Here is a 26,111-nt window from a genome sequence, read left to right as displayed (position 1 = left end):
GAGGTCATAGGCAATGGCAAAATCATGACTAAACCTCCCCTCGTCATCGGTTTTATTTGAGTGGGTCAGCCATTCCACATTATGGACATTGAAGTCACCGCAAATGTGAATGTTAGCCGAAGGATGAGCAGACAGGATGTGGTCAATTTTCTCATATATGCTCTTAAAGATAGTAACCCCACTGTGCTGGGGGCGATAGAGGGCAAATATAAATGCAGTGATGTAAGCTAGTGCAACCCGGAAACACATATTAGGTCAATTGGAAAACAATCTTTGATGTAGGCACATATTCCATGCACATGACGATCTTGGGGGTCAGATTTAGATGTTAAGTTGGAGTATCCTTTAATTATGAATTCGTCTCGAGAAGTGGTTGGCCCTATGCCTGTTTCACTTAGAAAGAATATGTCCGGTTTCGTCTCCTGTAATTGTGTTTCAACCTCTGGAAGGTTGGAACGTAGACCCCTGATATTGGAGAAGGAGATCTGGTAGTAGGGATGGTGGATGGGGTTCTAGGTTTATTCGTGTTTTTTTGTGTTTTTTTTTAGATTTGTTATTATTGTTGAGGTGTTGTGGTTTGTGGAGCAGGTCAGTAGACTTAGTTGGAGCAGGACAGAGAGGGAAAATAAGAGAGAAAAAGACAAGAATTTTTTGTGGCACATGTGTATTTTGTTAGTTATATGTTGGCATTATCAATCTCATCATATAATTTGTCCTAAATCATCTGTCAATCTAATCCCTTAAATTTTGAAATTTATATGAAACACAGAGAAGTGAAATTTAGTACACTGGAAGAGCATAACAAGATGCTTAATTTCCCTGATTTTTTGTGGAATTTAAACAAAGATTTTAAAATATATGCTTATTTTTTTTATTTCTTGTGCATTTTAAGTGTGTATCACTTTATTGAAAGTATCTAAAAATGTGCATTTTCGGTATAAAACAATAATTTAACGTCATATTTCTATATTATATGAAGAAAATAACATATTCAGTAACAATATAACCTAAAATCAAGAACGAATTTCACATAGATTTGTTTAAGGGAATATTTATTTACCAACATAACTCCCATGCTTCAAAATCACATTGAATAGCCTCTTGTCAACAAAATCATCCCTCAAAGTTCAGCCCTCAATGAGAATTGAATACCTCTCCATAAACTTCCTGGTTTACCATTGACCAGAGCTGCTCATTTGGGTTTATATCTGGATAACAAGGTGACCATATTATCAAATGTTCTCCACTAATACATTACAGCTTAAGGTAGGATGTCGTAATCTTGGCTGACTTGGATGGCGCATTGTCTTGCATAAATATCAATTTACGGTGACGTGACAATGGATGGTGATCAGGCCATGGTGAAAACTGTTCATTTAAAAATAAACTATAAGACTAGCTTTACCGTTTGACACCTTCTGACACTTGAAATGGTCCAGTTAGTTGCTCGCAGATTATTTTAGCCCAAAGCATGACACCTCCAACTCAATGTTGACGACGGGATCGATGAGGGATAGGGAATCCAAGAGGACTCCAAACTTTGGGCAGCCAATCTAGTCCATCAAGGGTTGCTCTGGCCTCATCGGTGAAAAGAACATTTTCAAATATGATTTTTATGTATTTCTGAGCCCAAGCCAAACGCCTTTCTTTGTGAGTTTGGTTTAAAACAGCTGTTGCTGTGGGCTTAATGCTTCTTGAAATTTCGTGTAGGACATTACAACGTGTTTTTTGGACAATGAAGGTATACCAGCCTTGTAAAATATAGCAGCACTGTTACTGCTCGACTGCTTGATGAATTGACGGTGAATATTTCAAACATTACAAGCAGAAACTGACTTTCTTGCGTTTTGTCCTTTCTTGGTTTGCTGTTCGGATTTTCACCGAATGAAGACAATGTTCTTCAATCTCTTCAAAGCTCATTGACTAGATTTACGAGAGATAAACCTTCTGCAAGGCCTGCAACAACATGTTCCTTTCCTCTCCAATCCAATCGACCTTTCTAGGTATTTTGGTAGACCGGCAATAATGTAATACACACTTAAAATTACTAGAAGATAGAAAAATTAGTATAACTTTTAAAATATTTGGTCAAATTCCAAAAAAATCAGGAAGAGAAGGCACCTTCTAATGTTCTTCCAGTCCACAAAATTTCAATTCTCAGTATTTCATAGCAATTTCAAAATTAAAGAAATATTGATCTACAGTAAAGCGATACACAGGGTTTATCTATCTCATGAATTCTTGGATATTATTGTATTTTACTTTTATAGATGGTTACTCATTTGTTACGAAAAAGTATAAATAGTATGCCTGTAACATAATATAGACACTGTAAAATGCATTATACAGTCCGGCGTAATATAGTCGCAATCTTGCATCTTAAATACACATAATACAACGTTGGATGATTATTATGTAACACAGTGTTACATGATGACTGCAGTACACTTTATATAAACCTCGAAAACATCTCTGGGACGTTACGATTACGCTGAAAAACAATCTATCTGAACCCTGATAACTTTCCTGCAAAGTTACATAGAAATTGTGAGGCGATGTATAAAATCCCTGGTAACATTGCTGTGACATTTTATAAAACTTGTAAACGCTGCATGCAAACAGTGGTAACGTTCTAAGATAGTTGCATATAAAATCTAAACTGGTGAATGCAAGCTCTAGTCACATTCATTGTACAGTGCATAAACGCTGTAAAATGTAGTACATTAGCCCTAGTAGCATACTTAGACGCTATAAAGAATCGTGAATATATATATATATATATATATATATATATATATATATATATATATATATATATATATATATATATATATATATATAGCGTGTTAATAATTTTTGGACGTTATACAAACGTTGTAAACCGCCGCAGATAAAGTCTTTTAATATGCATGGAGCAACACGTCGACGCTGTAAAGAGTTCTATATGAATCCTGGTAGCATTCCCGCAATATCACATAGGCATGATAAAACGTTCAATAAAGGCAGTTTAAATATAACAAGGTTACATATTACATATGGTTTATATACTGCAGTTTCATGTTCGCAAAATTATGTACACGTTGTTAAAACGTTGTGTATATCCCTATAACATGCGCGTAACGTTTGATGTACGCTATGAAAAGATTTTATACAGACCCATAACAATGATCGCCATGCAGCATGACCAATCTATTATCATTGCATATAGACTCCGTAATATTGTTACAACATTAAATAAAGTCCGTAATAAACGTCGTAAACATGCTCCTTACGTTAAAGTCACGTTGTAAATCTGTTGTATATAGATGAAAATATTCGCACCGTTAGATAAATACTGTAAAACGTTGTGTAAAGACCATGGTTAAATAGGGGCAGTATTACATTAACAGAAATGTTGCATATAGACACAACAACATTATCGATCCGTTACATAGACGTGGTAAAAGTTTTGTATATAGTCGTGCTAACAGACTAGCAGCGCTAAACAAAACGCTCTAAAAATAGTGCATTTTGACACCCTGCTATAGATGTAACATTAAATGTACTACGTTTATTCGAAGGCAGCATCAAAAATATACTGAAAACAATAGTGTATGTAGTCTTTTGCTGCATGATCGCAAGTTTCTGCTAAGTAATGTATATATTATGATTTGTGTAAAACCTCAAAAAGAAAAAAAAACAAAAAAAACAGTTGAAATAAAAATGCGGGGAAATTACTGAGTTTGTGTGCTGAATCTTTTTCTTTTCTCCCTTTTCTCTTAACTTCTTAAATAATGTATGTAGGTATCATAGTGATGCAACGTAAATTAAATAATGTATGTAGGTATGATAGTGATGCAACGTAAATTAAATAATGTATGTAGGTATGATAATGATGCAACTTAAATTAAATAATGTATGTAGGTATGATAGTGATGCAACGTAAATTAAATAATGTATGTAGGTATGAATGTGATGCAACGTAAATTAAACAATGTATGTAGGTATGATAATGATGCAACTTAAATTAAATAATGTATGTAGGTATGATAGTGACGCAACGTAAATTAAATAATGTATGTAGGTATGAAAATGATGCAACTTAAATTAAATAATGTATGTAGGTATGATAGTGATGCAACGTAAATTAAATAATGCATGTAGGTATGATAGTGATGCAACGTATATAAAATAATGTATGTAGGTATGATAATGATGCAACTTAAATTAAATAATATATGTAGGGATGAATATGGTGCAACGTAAATTAAATAATGTATGTAGGGATGATAGTGATGCAACGTAAATTAAATAATATATGTACGGATTAATATGATGCAACGTAAATTAAATAATGTATGTAGGTAGGGTAGTGATGCAACGTAAATTAAATAATGTATGTAGGTATGAATGTGATTCAACGTAAATTAAATAATGTATGTAGGTATGAATGTGATGCAACGTAAATTAAATAACGTACGTAGGTATGGTAATGATGCAACGTAAATTTAATAATGTATGTAGGTATGATAGTGATGCAACGTAAATTAAATAATGTATGTAAGTATGAATGTGATGCAACGTAAATTAAATAATGTATGAAGGTAGGGTAGTGATGCAACGTAAAAAAAATAATGTATGTAGGTATGATAGTGATGCAACGTAAATTAAATAATGTACGTAGGTATGATAGTGATGCAACGTAAATTAAATAATGTATGTAGGTATGATAGTGATGCAACGTAAATTAAATAATGTATGTAGGTATGAATGTGATGCAACGTAAATTAAATAATGTATGTTGGTATAAATGTGATGCAACGTAAATTAAATAATGTATGTAGGTATGAATGTGATGCACCGTAAATTAAATAATGTATGTAGGTAGGGTAGTGATGCAACGTATATTAAATAATGTATGTAGGTATGAATGTGATTCAACGTAAATTAAATAATGTATGTAGGTATGAATGTGATGCAACGTAAATTAAATAACGTACGTAGGTATGGTTATGATGCAACGTAAATTAAATAATGTATGTAGGTATGATAGTGATGCAACGTAAATTAAATAACGTATGTAGGTATGGATGTGATGCAACGTAAATTAAATAATGTATGTAGGTAGGGTAGTGATGCAACGTAAATAAAATAATGTATGAAGGTATGATAGTGATGCAACGTAAATTAAATAATGTATGTAGGTATGATAGTGATGCAACGTAAATTAAATAATGTATGTAGGTATGAATGTGATGCAACGTAAATTAAATAATGTATGTAAGTATGATAATGATGCAACGTAAATTAAATAATGTATGTAGGTATAAATGTGATTCAACGTAAATTAAATAATGTATGTAGGTATGATAGTGATGGGTAGGCAAAGTAATTCGTACATTTTCTAACAACATAATAATTCTAGTAAAATTAAAAACATGTTTATAATAGAATTAACCCGATTTAATCTGGAACCTTTTTTAGCATAGATATGTTAAATTTACATTCCCCTACTGTTTGAGCCTAGGTACACTAGTATGTTAAAGGGTTAGGGCGAAAATCACACACGCATACGAATACTATTCTTTCTAGTCTTCAATTACCTCGATCTCGATATTAAACCCCCATGCTTCCCCATTCATTCCTCTATCTTAACAAAGAATCAAATCTGAACCCCGATGGGGTATTTTTTGCATACAACCAAATCTTATTTTTACAACATTTGACGAAACAACATGATATTAATTCACTGTGACGAGGAAGACCTGATATTTTCATTGTAAACGTTGCTTTTGTATAAGCTATATCGCCTGAATATGTATCTGGTTACTGGTAACTAGCTGACAGACACACATGCTCATGAGGGGTAAGGGACATATCATTGCTTATGTAAAAACAAATAAAGAATATATATATATATATATATATATATATATATATATATATATATATATATATATATTGAGAACGTTGCACTCTTTCTAGAGAAAATAAGAAATGTAATGTATATTAAAGCATATATAATCAGGACAGGCAAATCTAATTTGGAATTGAAAATTGAACTTACTGAAATTCCTACTAGTAGAGAATATGAAATTGGGCAAGTGATCGGTTTCATATATATATATGGTCTTGACCAGCTCGGCCATTTTTTATGAGGAAAAAGGAAATTAATAATTACACAATTACGTATTACGTATAATCACGTGTATGATACGGAAAAAATAACAGAAGTATATGCTGATATTGTTGATAAAGACATAGCCAAAATGAACAGTACAAAGAGCAGTGGAACTGGGAATAAGCAGGTGTGAAAAGGATAATTGTCAGAGTTGAAACTTAATGATTATAAATATGGCAAAATCCACCACGAAAATACATTATAAGTGAATAAAGGAAGATATCCCTCTCCAATGCAAGAATAGAAATAGAAAGACAGTGGAAAAATCACAGGGGATTATAGAAAATATGCACACTGAACATACATGATACATACACGAAGATACGAGGGGCGTGCAATAAGTAATGCCCCTGACCCACTTTCCATAGCAGTAGAGCAACGAAACTTGGCACAGTTATTAGTCATTCTCTACATAGGAACCACCCAGAGTCATGCATTCTCCCATCCTTTGATGCAGCCCTGGAGACCGTTTTTGTAGAACACCCCAGGTTGGTCCTCCAACCACGACGTGACTTCAGAAATCAAGGCTGCATCATCTGGGAAACGCTTTCCTTTCAAAAACAACTTCAGGGCTGTGAAGAGATGAAAGTCAGATGGTGCAAGGTTAGGAGAGTAGGGAGGATGGAAGTGGGTCAGGGGCATTACGTATTGCACGTCCCTCGTAAGTCTGTAGGGGAAATGGCAAACCTGACAAGCGAGCAAACTCCCGGGAGTTTGATAAAAAAAAATGCAAACGTTTTCAGAGGTCTTTAAAGAATATAGAATATAACGAAAAATATAGTAATACGAATAATTTTAGGAACCCAAAAAAAGACCCTTGAAATCTTAAGTAAAACACAAAAAAAAATTGATAACATACAAAGTACGGTATTAAATGGAAATATTAATGAACATCGGAAACGCTTTTGTGCTGAAACTTACCGTCATAACCAACACCATATGCATTAAAATAGAGAAAAAATAATTTAAATTATTACACGACCTGAAATAGAGATAAAGTGTAAAACATCACATAATTCGTATTCCATAAAAATGTTTTAAAATATGGTTGCAACAGATCAAGTAGGGAAGAAAGACTGATGATAAAGTCGATGGCGGAGACACCGACATACAAAAAGAATGCGTAAACTACTTTAATCTTGAGAAGTGAATAATTACTACTGAAATTCACTAGTAAACCAATGGTCACTATTCAGATAAAACTATACTAAACGGTTATCACATTACCGCAATATTATGTGAACTATTGCTAAACGAGGCGAAAAAAATGTAATATCAGGAGATATTTTCCCAAGCAGAATCAATACCATCTAAATTTTAATTCTTATTGAGAAATTACTGATGAGTAAATAATAATAATAATAATAATAATAATAATAATAATAATAATAATAATAATAACTAGCGGGGCCTGTGGAAATTCCACAGCGGCATATTTCATGTGTAATATATTGTTGCTGGGCATTCTGTGGGCGTTCTGTTCAGCATGAAGGAAGGCACAATCATAATATTTTAGCCCTTTTATAAAAACTGTATCGCCCCCTTACAAAAATAATAACTTTGATGTATTTCCTGGGCTGGTTATTTCATTACAAACACATTAGCCAACAAAGTCACAGTTCATCATTTTTCATAATTATTGAATGTTACTGTGTTCGACAATAATTTTTCATAATTTTAACCCACATTATCCCTCCTATCCTTACTAAAATAAAATAAAATAATATATATTTATGGCCTGATTATTTTATTTAAAAAACACAACTATCAATTAACTCACATTTCCTCATTTTTCACAATTATTGGATATGGTACTAATTTTTGACAATGATTTTTCATCATTTAAACTTACCATATAGCACACCTTACTAAAATAATAACTTTGATATATTGACTAGGCAGATTATTTCATTACAAACACACTAACCAGTTAACACACATTTCATCATTTTTCATAATTCTTGGATATATATATATATACAATAATTTTCATAACTTTAATCCACTATGCCACTCCCCCTTACTTAAATAATGACTTTGATATATTGCCTGGGCTGATTATTTCATTACAAACACATCCATCAATTCCAGGTATTCTCATAGTGAATGTTCCATCTATCTTATCTAATCCCGGGTGACGCCGCATATTCTGTTAGTATATATCTTTCACCTATCTGATTCGATCCCGGGTGACACTGGGTATTCTGCTACTATATGTTTTCCACCTATCTCATTACATTATTTGGCGACCTTTTCTGCTAGTATATATTTGCTCGTATCTCATTCAAACCTAAGACTGACTTCATATCCGTCACCCCACTGTTAAAAATATACGTGAAGTAAAGTAATGTTTAAATCGTAAACCGTTTCATCCATTTCTGGGAATGAATTTATATCCCCAACCAACTGCTAAAAATATACATGAAATAATGTAATTTCTAAACAGTAAACTGTTTCAACCTTTTCCTGGACTGACTTCATATCCCCCACCCACTATTATAAATATACATTAAATAAAATAATGTCTAATACGTAAATGGATTCAGCAATTTCCGAGACTGACTTATTATCTACCATCCTACTGTTAAAAATGTACATTAAATAAAGAAATATCTAAAACATAAATGCTTGCAGACATTTCCGGGACCGACTTCATATCCTCCACCCTACTGTTTAAAATATACATTAAATAAAGTAATGTTTAATACGTAAACGGTTTCAGCCATTTCCGGGACTGATTTCATATTCCCCACCCCACTGGTTAAAATATACTTGAAATAAAGTAATGTTTAAATCAGAAACTGTTTCAGCAGCTTTTCGAAATTTAATGCATAAAAACATTAAGACGGTGAAGGATTAGGCAACCATTGCTTCAACATGCATTTCTGAGTGTAGTATCAGTCTCAGCATTCCAGTGACTTCGATCGCTCCCCCTTTTTAGTCTTGGTTAATGGAGGAGAAATCCTTTATTACTTATACAATTTGTATTTTTGTTACTGAACAGAGTGCTCCTTTTGGGGAGCTGGTTACCCCCCCCCATTTTTAACCGACCTAATATCCAACTCTGCCCTTGTGGGGAGGCAAGTAAACAAAAAATATAATCAGAAGAGACATTTTTCAGGGCATCTTATAATTAATCAGAAGAGAAATTTCCAGGTAATTTTGTACTTAAATCAGAAATTACTTTTCCCAGTTATTTTTGTAATATTAAAACTTTGTTACATTAAATATAGTACCTATTTTCAATGCCTCCCTACCGGACATATTTAGACACCAGGGTCGTTTTTTTACGTGGAGAAAAAGAACAAAAAATGTCTTAGTCGTAATGGATTTCTCCTTCACTGAGAGAGTAGAAATTGAAATGTAGCATCTGAAGAACAGATACTACACTTTAACTTTGGCTTAAAGACCAAGAAGAACACATCATTTTTTATTAGCTTTGCCTCAACCGCGAGACCAATTTTTTGCTTGTTTTAATTAAACGACCCGGATGTAAGCGTTGCACACAAAAGAACACACACGTTATCGTATTAATATATAGATAATAATAATAATAATAATAATAATAATAATAATAATAATAATAATAATAATAATAATAAATATAATAATAATAATAATAATAATAATAATAATAATAATAATATCCCTTGAATGTGGAGGCATACACCACACATAAACTACAGACAAACTGGACACAGAAACGACTACAACTTTTAACAAAAGTACATCACATGGAATCATGAAAACTTCAGGAAACACCATAAGCTGTTCTCAAAGACCTATCTTTGATGATGGCTTCGGTGAGTACTCCTAATGAGTAAATAATTATATAATAATAATAATAATAATAATAATAATAATAATAATAATAATAATAATAATAATAATAATAATAATAATAAACTTAATAATGATAATAATTAATATTATTATTATTATTATTATTATTATTATTATTATTATTATTATCAACTAGTTTTCACACTCGCTATCATCAAAGATTTTTCTTTGAGGACAATCTGTGATGATCCCTATAGGCTGAGTGACGTTAAATCTCTCCAGATGTTTAGTATTCACCACTCTAATGCCTTTCTTCATCTTTATATCATTTTGAACTCTCTGGCCATACAATACAGAAACAATAGACAAGAGAGAAGACGGGCAACGAAAATGGGAAAAGAAACAGCTACACGGACGATTTAACAGAATAATAAAAAACTAGATTAATGAAAATACTTGGTCATGGCTACAAAACGGAATCCTTAGCAAAGAAACTAAATCCATAATAGGAGCCGCAGAAGTTAAGCGATTAGAACAAACTACATCAAAGCAAAGTAAGCATCGAAAAGACATAAGAAACAATAACTGCAGACTCCGTGGTCAATGATAGGACACTGTAAATCACATAAGTGAATTCAGAAAACTAGTTCTAAAAGAATATAAAATAGACATGATCAACTGGGAAATGCAGTGCAATGGAATGACAACTACATCTTGAACGGTCAGACAAGTGGTACGAGCAGAAATCGGCATCAGTTCATTAAAACGGATGTCACAAAACCATATGGGACATGGTTATACAAACAGAAAAACTTATCCAAGCAAGAAGACTGGATGTTATACTTGTTAATAAAAAGGGAATATACTGCAAGATTGTAGGGTGCGTAGTCTCAAAAGACCACAGAGTTAATACCAGAGAGGCGAAGAAACGGAACAAATATAGAGACTGGCGAGATAAGTTAAAATAGATATGAAAGATAAAGGAAGTAAAAATAACACAACTAATAGTAGGAGTAACCTCGAAACCTTTAGAAAAAAGAAAGAAATTGGAATCCGAGGGATGGCTGAGAAGATCATGCGGATAACAATAATGAAAACTACTGAAATATTAATGGAAACCCCTTTTGCTGCAAAACTAATACACGAGCTAAAGGCACCAGCTGGATATATTGAAATTGCTACAGATATAAAACACAAATAAATACCGCATAAAATCATTAAAAAAAAACTGAAACTGTATAATTGTAAGTCCGCAACCACTGCTTTCCGCCCCATTCCAAAAAAATTGTAGTGTCATCATAAACTGAGACCATACCAAAAAATCAGGGAAGATCCAGGAGGATGGAAAATTGAGAATGGGAAGCACTTACCAGACATCTACTGAATGAGTATGAAAATGGCTGTGACCGTGATGAGGCTTACTGCCACCCAAATTCCAGTGAAGACCAAATAGTGGTAAGAGGCATTTGCAATAACGGAAACTAATTAGTAAAAGAGGTGGTGACTACTAGATATGCTGAGAAATTTGTTGTCACTCTGACTTTAGGGAACTACACAGGTAAATCTTAATTAGAATTCTTTAATGATGGCCTTAAACATAAAGAATGTCCGAACCACGATTATTGATAAACATGTCACAAAAATGAATGTATTTGTCCTTTTATTATATTGATTTATTCCCTGAAACGTTTCTAAAGGTTCGTGAAACTCGAGGAATGTACATATGTAAAGTAGTACGTTAAAGTTGTCCTACCCCTTGTGTTTGGAAACTTGGAGGACAAGAAATATTGTTGTAATAACATAAACTACGCTTTACGTAGAAAATCCAGCTTTAACAAACCTCTCGTGTGACGGACAATTAATAGGCAAAATATCATTTCAATTGATTCTGTCACGTATATATTTGCATTAGAATTTAGAGCGCGAAACACGGTTTTGAGACGATTCCTATTAGTTTCATAAACGACAGTGTTTGTTCAATCAAGTATATATGATTCACTGAGACGAAAGTGGGCGGTAATACTACGAAGAAAGTATAAATATTCTTCTTTTCCTATTCTGTAATGGCAACTAGCCAACATTATCTTAAACTGTTATAAAATCAGGTCATAATGCACAAATATTTGGTTTGTAACAAACGAAAATACAGAATAAAACTGATGTATGTGTTCAGTTTTCTCTCTCTTTTTTCACTCATTATTTATATCTATTTATCGATCTACCTATCTTTCTTTTTTCTCTCTCTCTTTCTCTCTCTCTTTCTCTCTCTCTTTATATATCTATGTATATATATCTATATCTATATATATATATATATAAATATGTATATATATATATATATATATAAATATGTATATATATATATATATATATATATATATATATATATATATATATATATATATATATATATATATATATATATAGCATGGGTGCCCGGCGTGCCCGGGTGTTTGGAAGTGTGTGTTAAGCAAAAAAAAGTGTTAGTAGGAGAGCAGGCTGGAACCCGTACCGCAAAGGAGCAAAAGAACGGGGAAAAACATGACGTCTTATCTGTTACGACCACCGCCAAATCGGAAGTGACGTAGATTTTAATTAAGGCTAGACAATAGAAAGGAGAGGATGACTCTCGAAAATATCGGCGAAAAAAAGCGACATCCCCTGTAGAAGTGCCCAGTTGAAGGCAAAAATATTAATGTTTTTAGTCAATTTTTTCGATATTTGTCGTCTGAAAGGTCGAATTTTAAAACGATGCTGATTTAGTAAAAATACGTTGCCTCAGTCGAAAGTTTTAGGAATATCTGCAAACATACATACATACATTAATGAATTGGTAACTACAAACTTTCGACGCAGACCGATTAAAAATGTTGCCTTATCTGTGACTACCCTTTATGTAAAATTTCAAATTTTTAGACCAGAAATTTTTAAGTAATTTGGTAGAGACCGCCGAGGTCAAATTTTTTAAACTGTGACCTCTTTTATGACCCCTTAACATTTATTATTTTGGGATGAAATCAGGTTATTAATTTAAATCCATGTCCAAGAAACCTATATCTAAAATTTCAATTGTTTTTACCCAAAATTAGCGGAGAAGTTCTCAAATGTCAAATCGTTGAGCTTTGACCCTTTAGCAGCCAAATTTCTGACCGAAAACGGATTCCAAAGATTTTTCCAAATCTCAGTACTCTGTATAACAAATTTCCAATCTGTAGACTTTTTTTTTTAAATTCAATTTTCACCCCAAACAAGGCACAGTGCTACTTTGAAGCAGGGGGCTACTATCAGGGACTTAATTAGCGGGGTCATTATGAAGGCAGATGAGTAGAAAGATGTTTGTTAACATTACACTTGAACTTCTGCATATCATTGCAGTTGGGAAAGCAGAATCCCGGAAGGGAGTTCCAAAGACCCGTAGTTCTGGGGAAGAAACTATTGGAGTTAAAGGCTTTCTTGCACCTAGGGATCTCTACTGTAAAGGGATGAGACTTAGTAGCTTGTCGGGTTTGTCGGGGGTAATTACGTCGGGGAGGTACAAGTGTTTGCAGTTCGTCAGAGCATTCAGCATTAAAGTATTTGTAGAACAGGCAGAGGGATGCAACATCTCGTCGATGGGACAGAGGCTGAAGCCTAGATGACAGCTCAGGACCTATCAGGTTAGCGACTCTCTTTTGAACCCTGTCCAGGAGCGATAGACAAGAAGCAGATGCACCAGCCCAGATGTGACAACAGTACTCCATACATGGGCGAATGGTTGCCTTATAGAGGTATAGGATACTGTCAGGCGTAAGTAGTTTTCTAGCACGGTAGAGAGAGCCAACCTTCCTTGCAGCAGCCTTGGCAATGCTCTCAATGTATATATTCCAGTTCATATTCCCTGTAAACGTTAGGCCGAGGAGTTTAAAAGAATTACTTTCAGGCAATATGTTCTTGGCCATTGCTATTGGTGGCAGCGAAGGTTTCTTGTAGTTATTGAAGGAAACAAGCTTAGTCTTAACAGCATTGAATGTGACCAACCATTTTTGCCCCCATTCCACTACGGATTGGAGGTCATCCTCTAGTGTTTCTGCCATTTCCTTGGATATATGTTCATTTGTTTTCCCCTCATATCTGTTATAGAGAGTGGTGTCATCGGCAAATATACCCATCTCCGAAACAATTTTATCAGGGAGGTAATTTATGAATATCAGGAATAATAGAGGTCCAAGGATAGACCCCTGAGGTACTCTCGCAATTATGTCATATTGTTTAGATGTACGACCGTCGAGGACAACTTTGATTTTTCTATTACTTAAGAAGGATTTAATTACATTATGAATTCTTCCAGTGATTCCATATGATCTAATTTTCCTTAGAAGACCATCGTGCCATACCCTGTCAAAAGCCTTAGATATATCAAGGGCCACCGCTCTACCCTCCCCTGTTTTATCCAATGAACGGTATATACGTTCAGAAACTACAGTTAAGATATCTGCTGTTGAACGGGCTTGCCTGAATCCATATTGTTTGTCAGTCAGGAGTTTAGCAGCTGTTAGGTGCTGGACTAGGGCTTGATTAACTAAGGACTAAAATATTTTAGCGAAAAGCGGGATGAGGCTAATGGGGCGATAATTTAGTGGGTCAATTCTTTCACCAGAGTTCTTGAAGACTGGTACCACAGAGGCGGTTTTCCAGAAGTCGGGAAAACAAGATTCGTTAAGGCATTCATTGTAAAGTTTGGACAGAACTGGAGCAACCTCGGCAGAGCATTTTTTTAATAGCACAGCCGGGATGAGATCTGGTCCACATGCTTTTGAGGTGTCTAGGTTTTTTATAATAGCATGTACCTGAGAAGACTTAAATTTGACAGAGTTATTGCGTAGGGAAATGTACACAGACACTGCAATACAGACACAGACAGACAGACAGACAAATACGTTCACTTTTATAGATATATAGATACATAGTTCTATCTCGCATATTAATATTTCCTTATCTGCATGGGGCCATCTTATAAATAATGATACTAATCTTTATTTGGAGTTTATTCCTACAGTATTATACAATCTGTAATCGTACAGCATTTCAGCATTTCATTTAAGACACATACATACATACATACATACACATATATATATATAGAGAGAGAGATAGATAGATAGATAGATAGATAGATAGATAGATAGATAGATAGAGAAATATATATACATGTATATATGAAAAATTGTGTGAAATAAATGTGTTTATAGTTTTAAAATGACTGCTATTTAGGTTTTTCTCTAAACATCTTTAAGTAGATTTAAATTCTTTGAATGCATTGGTTCTAGGAAATACCCTATTTGTCTCGATCAATCAGGATTAAACCTCTTGAGCTTTACATTCTGTGAGAATTATTTCAGTCAAATCTGTTTCGTGATTAATAGATTCATTGACGCTACGCTGTTTTTACTGAACAATTAATACGCCGCAGTGCCCCTTACCACCTGCTCGAATCGAGAGAGGAAGGGACACATCGAGTCCTGCCACCACCGCCACCCTCTACACTATAGAGCAACCTACTCGCGGTCCGGTGTCTTCTTGGCAAACACGCTTTGTCCAATCAATAGAATCAATTACTTAATTTGGCCTCCGATTCAAGTCCATTTCCGGAGAATTTGTTTCTTTTCTAACCACTCCCCCATCGCTATACATGTAGTTCACTGATTAACGGCCAGTGGCGTTTTCAGGTGACAGGCAATCACACAAACGAGACTCGTGTAACCCGCGGTTATTGCAATAGCGAAGTCCTTGAAGGCAGACAGATTTTTCCCCGGGAGGATGTTCTAAACATAAGGAGGCAATTTCATTTAATCTCACATAATTATAAACTGTATGCTTATTTACAGAGAAGCCTGGCAGTAATGATCTGTCATGTTTATTACTTTGAATTGCGTAATACTTTTGATTTATTTAATGTATAATTAAAACAGAGAATTATTTATACACATGTGTGTGTTAATCAGTTATAATATAAAACTTAATTAGTCTTTCTTGGGCTTTTAAACTGTCTATCTAGTTTACATAAAGTTGAATGAAAAGACTCTGCAGATGCGTTAGTAAATAAAACCAAAGCCATGTATTTTTTTATCAAAAAATTTTTGCACGTAAAATATGCAAATAAAAACAAAACTGTACATCCATTTTGCTTTTTTACATCGGCATTTTACGATTTTTTTTTTGTATTTTTTTTTACAAGTTGGAATAGTTTTCAAACAACAAATATGTTTACGGTTTAAAGACCTTTATATAATCTATGATTGACAGTTTGAACACGTTAGAATTACCCAGACGAGCTTGCCGAGTCCTTGAAACCATGTTGTTAAAAATAAATTATTTAATTCTGAATACATAATAACATCCAACATTTTTTAAAAATATTTTTTACAAAGTAGTTTGCGTTATAACTAAAAAGAAAATGCGGGCAAGATTAAAATTTGAGTTGCAAAATACTCACCGCTTCTTTTTCACTTAAAAGGAACCGAATTTCTCTTAATAACTGTGATGTACCTGAGAGAACAATATGTAAACACTGCTATTTATTTTTTTGTCATATATAATCAATATTAGCATATTTAAAAAAGAAGAATGAATACGTTTTATGTATTTTTAATTTTAAACAGTATAAACAGAACTTTTTTATAATTTTAAACAATATAAACCTTTTTTCTTAATTTTACACCATATACATAGAAGTTTTTATAATTTTAAACAATATAAATTTCTTTATTATTGATTTTAAACAATATGAAAAGATGTTTTTTTTAACAAATATTGTTCAAGAATGTTTTTGATTACAGGGAAAGTCTTCCCCTTTAACCATAAACAATTATTCTAATTGTATTTACATTACAAGTTGTAATCTTTTTCAAACAGACAAAACAAAACAAATCGTTTTTTCTGATGTAAAAACACATAACAAAACAAAGAACTACTAGACTACTTTATATATTAGAAAATATATTTGGTATTTTTATGACCTAACCTTATGTAGTTTACTTCATAAAAACAATACAAAATCTGCAATTTTAGCTTATACGTTTGAACAGTCTATAAATTTAACTTAGAATAAAGATTTTTTTTTTAATTATAAAACAGTTCACATTTTATAGAGAGGGGGATCACTTTCCGATATAAATTGTATGTAAAATGAGCTCCACCATTTGTACTACGTAGCGGTAAACGAGACATGTAATTGTTAGCATTTTTCAAGTTTGGTCGTGGGGAAGGGAATGGGGGGTGAAATGTATCATAAGTTCCAACTATATTTAAAATAAGTTGTAACACTCCCAAACATGGAGAGGGGATGTTTTTAAATGATTTTCTTTGAAAAGGTCTCACCGTTAAATATATTTAATTAATTATTATTTCCTCATATTCTAATATTGTTAACAGACAAAAAGAACATAGAGGGACTTGCATCATGCCCACTACATCCTTGTATTTTCTTTAGACCTTTTTGTTCATTTTCATTACATCCCTATTTGTATAAACGATTTTTCCTTCAATCTAATGGCAATGTAATAAAGACCTTTATTAGCAAATATATTCCTTATTGTTTTCACTAGTCGCCATGTTTGTTTTGCACGTGCATGCATTTACTTTTTGCGCATTTATACATTTATTCTGTATACTCACTATTTTATAGCTAGCTATAAGATATAATGACCAAACGAGTAACGGATAGTTTACTAAATTTTTTAAATCCGACGATGTTGACGATTTGTCTGTTTAGATAGTCTTATTCAAACGACTGTTTCAAAATGTGAAGATATCCTTTCAGCTTTAAGTTAGTGCCTGGTATTCAGGATAGAAATGTGGATCGTTTTATTAACTTTTTTGTAGTTATTTTATCCGTGAATTGGTAGTAGGCTTTTCTTTTTTTAAATATAAGTATAATAACCGACGATTTAAACTAAGACTATGACAAAACCATCTATATTTCTATCCTGAATACCGGGGACAAACTGAAAGCCAAAGGGATATACATGATATTTAAAAACAGTCGGTTAAATAAACGTCACTGTACAGACGAATCGTCGAGCATTGTGATTCTACTTTTCCATTTTAAATTCATATATATATACATATATATATAACTAATTCATTTACTCACATAAAATTAATATACGAAAGTATAAGTTAATGCGTAAACTTTAAGTATTTACTTCAAAAGTGCTCAATACGTAGGTAGAGCTAGTTAGTAAGTTATAAAATATATATGGCGATTAAGCAACACTGATTATTCTGCGTTTCATCCACTCTAGGACTCTTCAGGCTTAAGCACGAATTTTGTGGTTGTCTGTCGTTTTTATATACGCCCCTCCTATTGAGATGTTAGTTAGCTAATCAGCTTTCTAGTATCCACCGCGCCCTTTCTATCAGCCAATGATCATGCACTTACCGGAAAAGGCCTATTTGATCTCTGCTTGACCTGTTCCTTTGTGTGTTCTCTATTTAGCCTGAATATCTAGTTTCTTAACCTGTTTTAAATCTAGGTTAATTTTTTTTTGTATGTTAGTTTATATATATATATATATATATATATATATATATATATATATATATATGTATATATAAATACGTACATACATATAAATACATATATACATACACACATACATATATATATACATACATATATGTGTGATAGTTTATGTATATTCATGTTTATTTAATTTATTTAATTGTTTATTTTCTATTGTTTTTGTTAGTTTTAAAATTATTTTGTATCGCTATCATAGAGTAAATTTTATCCTGTGAACACAGTTGTTCGCTATTTCTCTTCTACAGTTTAATAGATGTTGGGCTTCTTTAAAGTACAGGATAGCAAATTTTTCATGAAGGCATAATTTACATGGGCCATCTAGGTCTCCACATGTGGTAGCTTGTCTTATTATTTTCCATTCGAATACCGGCGGATGTCCGATTTCCTTGAGTTCCCAGTATTAATTTGCTAGCGTTGTTTTTATACGGTGTTTTTTATTGTTGAATGTACTTTTGTGGTCATAATATCGAGTTTTGGAATCTAAGGCACTCATACCTACGTAATATTTCTTGCTATTCGGGTTTTCATTCGCAAATATTGTGGCCTGGTAAACTACGCTTTTGGTTAGATATTTATTTAGAAGTGGGCAAAGTGTGCGGTGTGTACAGCTGCATTTATCTCGTTCGTCGTTAGTATTTTTTATTTTTATTACTAGTATGGTTGATAAATTTGCTATCCTATACTTTAAACAACATATATATATATATATATATATATATATATATATATATATATATATATATGAGAGAGAGGGATAGATACACAGATAGACACAAAAAATATTGTTTACATTAATAAAAAATAGGAGATATTCAATAAACATAATGCAGCTAGGTTTGTTGTTGTTTTACACATATTTACGAATTTTAGATCATTTTACACCGGCTAAAATTTTATAAACGTTTAACAAAATGACAAAAACAGTTTCAACAACTTTACATACTTCACAAATAAAAACATTTTACAGATTATATATCTCGTAAATTCATATAATTAAAAAATACAATATGGAGGACTTTAAAGATGTTATTTTAAGTATGTTCAACATCACCACGAGCTCCAGAAACAATGCATACTACACCAGCAGGAAACTGAAGAAAGTCAGCAGAAAACTGAAAAAAATGATCAACTCTGCAACAACTATCACAACTCCAAATGAAAAGAAAAACTACACAAAAGCACCAGTAAATTAGTAAGATTTACTAACAAATCTAAAACTGACGGCAATACAGCGTTTTTAGCAAAATACGATTTCGAACATTATTGAGATATTTCCCAGACCAAGACAAGATTTTCGACGCATACTTTAGACGGTATGGAGAATGTGTCAGTTGCGTGGATTGGTCTGATGCGAATTAGGTTCGCCTGCTTTTACAAAAAGTTTGGAACTACGGAACACAATATATATTTTGACTACATTTTACTTGAAAAGTCAACGGATCTACAATTCGGGAAACCGTTAAATTACTCCGAGAACTATACAATCCAATCACATCTTTTCATAAGAGAGGACGTTGCTTCAACTTGGGTATGCGGGGCGAAAAACATTATTCAATGTTCACGTCGGTCTATCACCAGGACTGAGACGATATCAAACGAGCGGAATTATCTGTAGGTGATTTCAAATGTCTCATTTTTGTTTAAGGGCTGGTGTCTGCAAAAAATACTGGCATCAAACCGAGACGAGAGTATTTGCAAAACTCGATAAGAAACCTAATCTCAGGTTAAAGAAACTCGCAGATGATTGCCAAAGATTAAAAACACCCTATTTTTTATGTTTCAATTTCTTCTAGTGTTGCTTATAATAGCTCCCCTTTTCATATAACCCCTTTAAAGCATTACATCTAGCGTGTAGATGCGCTTTTCAATAGATGTTGTTGAATGTATTCATTTTGAGCAGATTTTCTGTGTGTTTCCTCATTTGAACTTCCATTAGCAGATTTATATTTTTAAGTTTTTAAGGATTTTTTCGATTATATCTAGTGAATATAAGTTTTTCAATTGAAAATGTGATCAGTTATCCAGTTTAATGTCATTAATTCCTAATAATAATCCCTATAATAATAATAATCAATGTCGGGAACTCTAAGTAAATTTCATAATCTGAATCGAATAAATATATTTAAAAAAAAAGAAAACCTTAATTGCGTTTTGATTTTCATATGGACTATGCTTCCTCACCCAACACGAGACCAATAAGTTTGGGAATGAACCAAGGGGGTAACCTATTTGCCTTGGCTGAGACCGAGAGGCAATATAAATATACATGTTCCAGAAAAATCAGAGCCTCTGCCAAAATAAGTTTCTTTTGCGCAGTAATCTAAGTAATCTAACAGAGTCATCAGTTCTTATCTTAACACAATTGACGCTCCCTGTCTTCCAGCTTATATAATAAAAGGGTTGGAAAGTGTTCTACAGAAGCAGATCGGATAATTCAGTGGGGATAAAAACAACTATATATGGACTAGGGCATGTTGAGATCAGTCAATTGATCTGATTGGGCCAATCCGATCGCCTGTTAGATCAAGTAATGTCCAAAGTGGCGTCTTGAAAGTCATTAATTACTCTGTTTCCGGATCAATTACTGGTCAACCACAAAGATACCATCCTGGCACCTTATTGGTCGTCAATCACGGCCAACAGGTTATATCATGGGGGGGTCTTATCCCCTCTACAGAGATACAGTGGGCGTATTCTACAGCCCTAGCGTACAGTGGCAAACAGTATAGCTGCCAATAGTTATATATATATATATATATATATATATATATATATATATATATATATATATATATGTATATGTGTATATATATATATATATATATATATATATATGATATCAATATTTCGCGATAAAAGAAGAGTAGTATATAGACATTAAGTTTACTTTCGTCAGCCTCGTAACTCGTTTCCCTTATCTCTCATTTTAGTTCTAACATTCCAAAAATTTGGTTTTGTTCAAAGGAGTAGAATTGCTGTTTTCTAAGTCATAATCTGTGTATTTGATATTTTCCGTTGGCTTATTTTTTTGACCTTGAGGTGGTGCTTTTCTTTGGAGGGAGGGGGTAATTCTCTTATGAACTACCTTCATGCCGTGTCTGCAGTGATATTTTTATTTAAAAATATCATCTTCAACGAACAGTTAGGAATTTTGACCGCCATTCTATTTGGTGTTTGCATCGTTATGGATACATCCACTTTGTTCAAGGAAGTTTAGTTATGCATAAATAGTTATTTTAACTGGTTTTATTTGCTTCAATTATTGTTAGAATTGCTATATATATATATATATATATATATATATATATATATATATATATGCACTATTTTGTTCCTAGAGTTGTTTTCATACGGTGTTTTTTTTATTATTGAATGGAGTTTATTTATATATATATATATATATATATATATATATATATATATATATGTATATATACATATATATATATAAGAATAAATTAAAAACTGTAAAAAATATATTCATATAATTGATTGTTCAAAAAGATACTTAAAAAAAGGTATATTTAAATGTCCTAAATCTGCGGAGTTACACAGAAATACAGAGGAAAGCTCTTAGCAAAAGTATATTCTAGCAAATGTATAAATTTTACGGGTTTAACTAATCTTTATTCGTGGATTGCTTGCAATCGAATTTTTTCTGGAAGCATGGATTACAATTACTTGAACTATTACAAACTTTGAATTATTAGAATTTTTTAAGATTATTATGAACATTCTAGATTTTAATTTCATTCACCGAGTCAACAGCACAATTCCAGATTTTTCCTATGCGAACATTATTTTCATATAATATTTTCGAATTGATAATACTGGATTTCTCCCTATCTTTTCTTCTTTTTTAGCATTGACTATTAATGTATCACGTGATTTTATAAACCCTTTGCACATTTTTTTTGCAATCATGACGGCTTCCATTAATGCTCGCACCAGCAAATTCATAACATCGTTGTGATATTCCTCTGCTAATACCTTTCTTCTGATAAGAAGAAATCATTTGATTGAAACTCGGCATATTCAGAAAATGTCTATACATCTTTCTTGGGTATACCGTTGAACAATAAATTAATAAAAACTATTTTTTATAGTCCTTAATTTTTTTTTTTTTTTTTTTTTTTGTATAACAACCTGTATTTCCTATGTTGGTTGGTTTATTTTTTTTATTTATTAGGGATTACTATATAATATAAATATTTCTATTGCTGTAAGTTTGAAGAACAGATTAGATTCTAAACTTAATGTTTACTGACTGATTATATATTTAATATATTAATGTTTGTCTGTCTGTCTGTCTCTCTCCACATTTTCAAACACAATCTACTCCGAAACTAAAATTCGAAGAGCGGCACTTGGATTGGATTTTTTAGGGGCCGTTCTTTTAGTGGTCTTTAGCTGGTTAAAATAGATGTTAAGTTGTCATAATGAATCCAAATTGAAACAATCGTTACATATTTTGTACATTCACCTGAGTTCATTTTTAATTCATAATTTTTAAGCAGTTCATATGGGTGTCACGTTGGTGCAACGGTAATGTCACCAGCTTGGAATGCTATCATTTCGGTTCTAGCTGATTGCACCCGGATACTTTGTTTTACTTTTGAAATCACGGGTCTATAATAATATTTCGGAAATCCGGATAAATAAAATATTATATTTAAGCGTATTTCATACCCCGTTAGTATATATATATATATATATATATATATATATATATATATATATATATATATATATATATATATACTAGCGGGGTATGAAATACGCTTAAATATAATATTTTATTTATCCGGATTTATATATATATATATATATATATATATATATATATATATATATCCGGATATATATATATATATATATACCCAAACATCTTGCCTTCATGTAAGAGTGTATATATATATATATATATATATATATATATATATATATATATATATATATATATATATATATATATATATATCCAAACATCTGGCCTTTATGGAGGAGAGACAAAATATGCTGCTATGGTGTCACATGATCTGAAATAATAGCAAGCGGAGACTTGACTCCAAATACTTCTCATATGTAATTATCATATTTCTCAGATGTTATTCCCTCTTTTTGAAACAGTGTACGATCATGAATAATAGCAGTATCAAATAATCCTTATAAACTGTAAAATTTACTTTATGTATGAAAGCCAAAGACAGGATATATAACGTATGAGAAATATTTAACGTTCTACATTCGCTCAGTATGAACTGTCTTTGCACGAGGTATTTTGCTTCTTCGTAACCATTGCACTTTAAGGAGTAAGAATAAGAGATATATTAATAAATTACAACAATTTCTCAATGTACGCATTAAATATTATAAAGTAATAAATATAATATAATGCATTAAGTAAAAGATAGTTTTATATTTAAAAATATGTTTTTTAATTAATTCATACAATGATCTTATTTAATCCACTATTAACAAAACACAACGACATAAATTCCAGTTATTTTCTACGGACGTATTTGTTTATTAACAAGTTTATTAATGCCTTCACATTAGTGTTAATAAAAAGCCATATAAATGCAACAGATATGTTTAGTACATCACTATGTCTTTTATAAAATAACGGAATGTTCCTTAAATTATGCTAATGAGACATATATGCATTCCAATATTTATGGAGTAAGTTAATTTACCTATTCTAATAATAATTGATTCATACGGAGACTATAATTATAGTTACATCTAACCTATAACTCTGTACAGATTAATATATTTTATAGCTTCCTCCCGCGGTTTATGAAGAATACGTCTTAAAAATATGTGTTACCACTGCGTTTGACTTGATTATTAATTTTTTTCAAAGTTACAACACAGACGACGAGGAACTTGGAACTTACAACGCTATAACTTCAATAGAATATGCTTAGCTCTTCAAGTAAACCACAATGTCTTATTATATCGTTGGCATAACTGGTATATAAACTTCAATTACACCTTGCGTGGTAATTAAGGATTTTTTTTGGCAATAGAAATTTTTATATCTCCTAATTTTTTCAAGTTTACCTAAGTTAGAAATTAATATGTTTTCTTATAGTTCTGCTAGAATCCGATACATAGTAACCAACCTGACTGTAAGAGTCATTTTGTCTCCATTAAATTTACTATACATCGTGTGTTTTTATTACATTTTCACCCCAAACAAAGCACATTGCCATTTTGTTGTAGGGGCATAAGCATCAGGGGTACTATCTAGGATGTTGGGCAGCAATATGTCGGTTTACGTTTCACTGTAACTTCTGCATGTCAGTAAAGTCGAGGAAGCAGGGACCGGAAGGGAATTCCAAAGTCTAGCTGTTCTGGCGAAGAAACTACTGGGGTAGAACGCTCTCATGCATCTATGGATCTCTACTGTGAAGGGGTGGGATTTAGCTGCTTGTCGGGTTTGTCGGGGGTATTTACGTCAATGGGGCACAACTGCTTTTAGTTCGTCAGAGCATTCACCGTTAAAGTACTTGCAGAACAGGCAGAGGGATGCAACATTTCGTCGATGTGACATTTAGCTGACAGCTCAGGACCTATCAGATTGGCGACTCTCTTTTGAACCTTGTATAGGAGCGAGAGATTAGTGGCAGATTTACCAGCCCAAATAAGACAACACTACTCAATACATGGGCGAATGGTGGCCTTATAGAGGCGTAGCATACTTTCAAGCGGTAATAGCTTTCTAGTAAGATAGAGAGTCCCCACCTTCTTCGAAACGGTCCTGGCAATTTCTCAATGTAATTGTTCCAACTCATGTTTCCTGTGAACGTTAGGCCGAGGAGTTTAAAAGATGCACTTTCAGATAAAGAGTCTTTGGCCATTGCTATTGGCGGTAGGGAATGTTTTTTTAATAATAATTGAAGGAAACAAGTTTAGTCTTGGCAGCATTGAAGGTGACCATCCATTTTTGTCCCCATTCCACTACGGATCGGAGGTCTTTCTCTAGTGTTTTTGCCATTTCTTTAGATATGTATTCATTTGTTTTCCTGTCGTGTCTGTTATAGAGCGTGGTGTCGTCAGCATACATACGTTCTCACAGACAATTTTGTCAGGGAGGTCATTTATGAATATTAAGAATAACAGAAGTCCAAGGATAAAACCCTGAGGCACTCCCGAATTTATATCATATTGTTTAGATGTACGACTGTATTTATATCATATTTTTTAGATGTACGACTGGATTTTTCTCTTATCTAAGAAGGATCTAATTATGTTATGTATTCTTCCAGTGATGCCGTATGATCTGATTTTCTTGAGAAGACCCTCATGCCGTACCCTGGCAAAAGCCTTATATATATATCTAGAGCTATCGCTCTACACTCCTCCGCTTTGTCCAGTGACTGGTATAATCGTTCTGAGATTACAGTTAGGATGTCTGCTGTGGAACGGGCTTGCCTAAATCCATATTGTTGGTAAGTCGGAAGTTTAGCATCTGTAAGGTGATGGACTACAGCTTGGTTAATTATGGTCTAAAATATTTTGGCGAAAAGTGAGAGGAGGCTAATGGGGCGATAATTTACTTGGTCTGTTCTTTCGCCAGAATTCTTGAGAACTGGCACT

The sequence above is a fragment of the Euprymna scolopes genome, chromosome 5 (assembly GCF_053919585.1).
Source record: "Euprymna scolopes isolate OS-2025 chromosome 5, ASM5391958v1, whole genome shotgun sequence".
Lineage (NCBI taxonomy): Eukaryota > Metazoa > Mollusca > Cephalopoda > Sepiida > Sepiolidae > Euprymna > Euprymna scolopes.
This window is presented reverse-complemented; position numbering follows the sequence as displayed.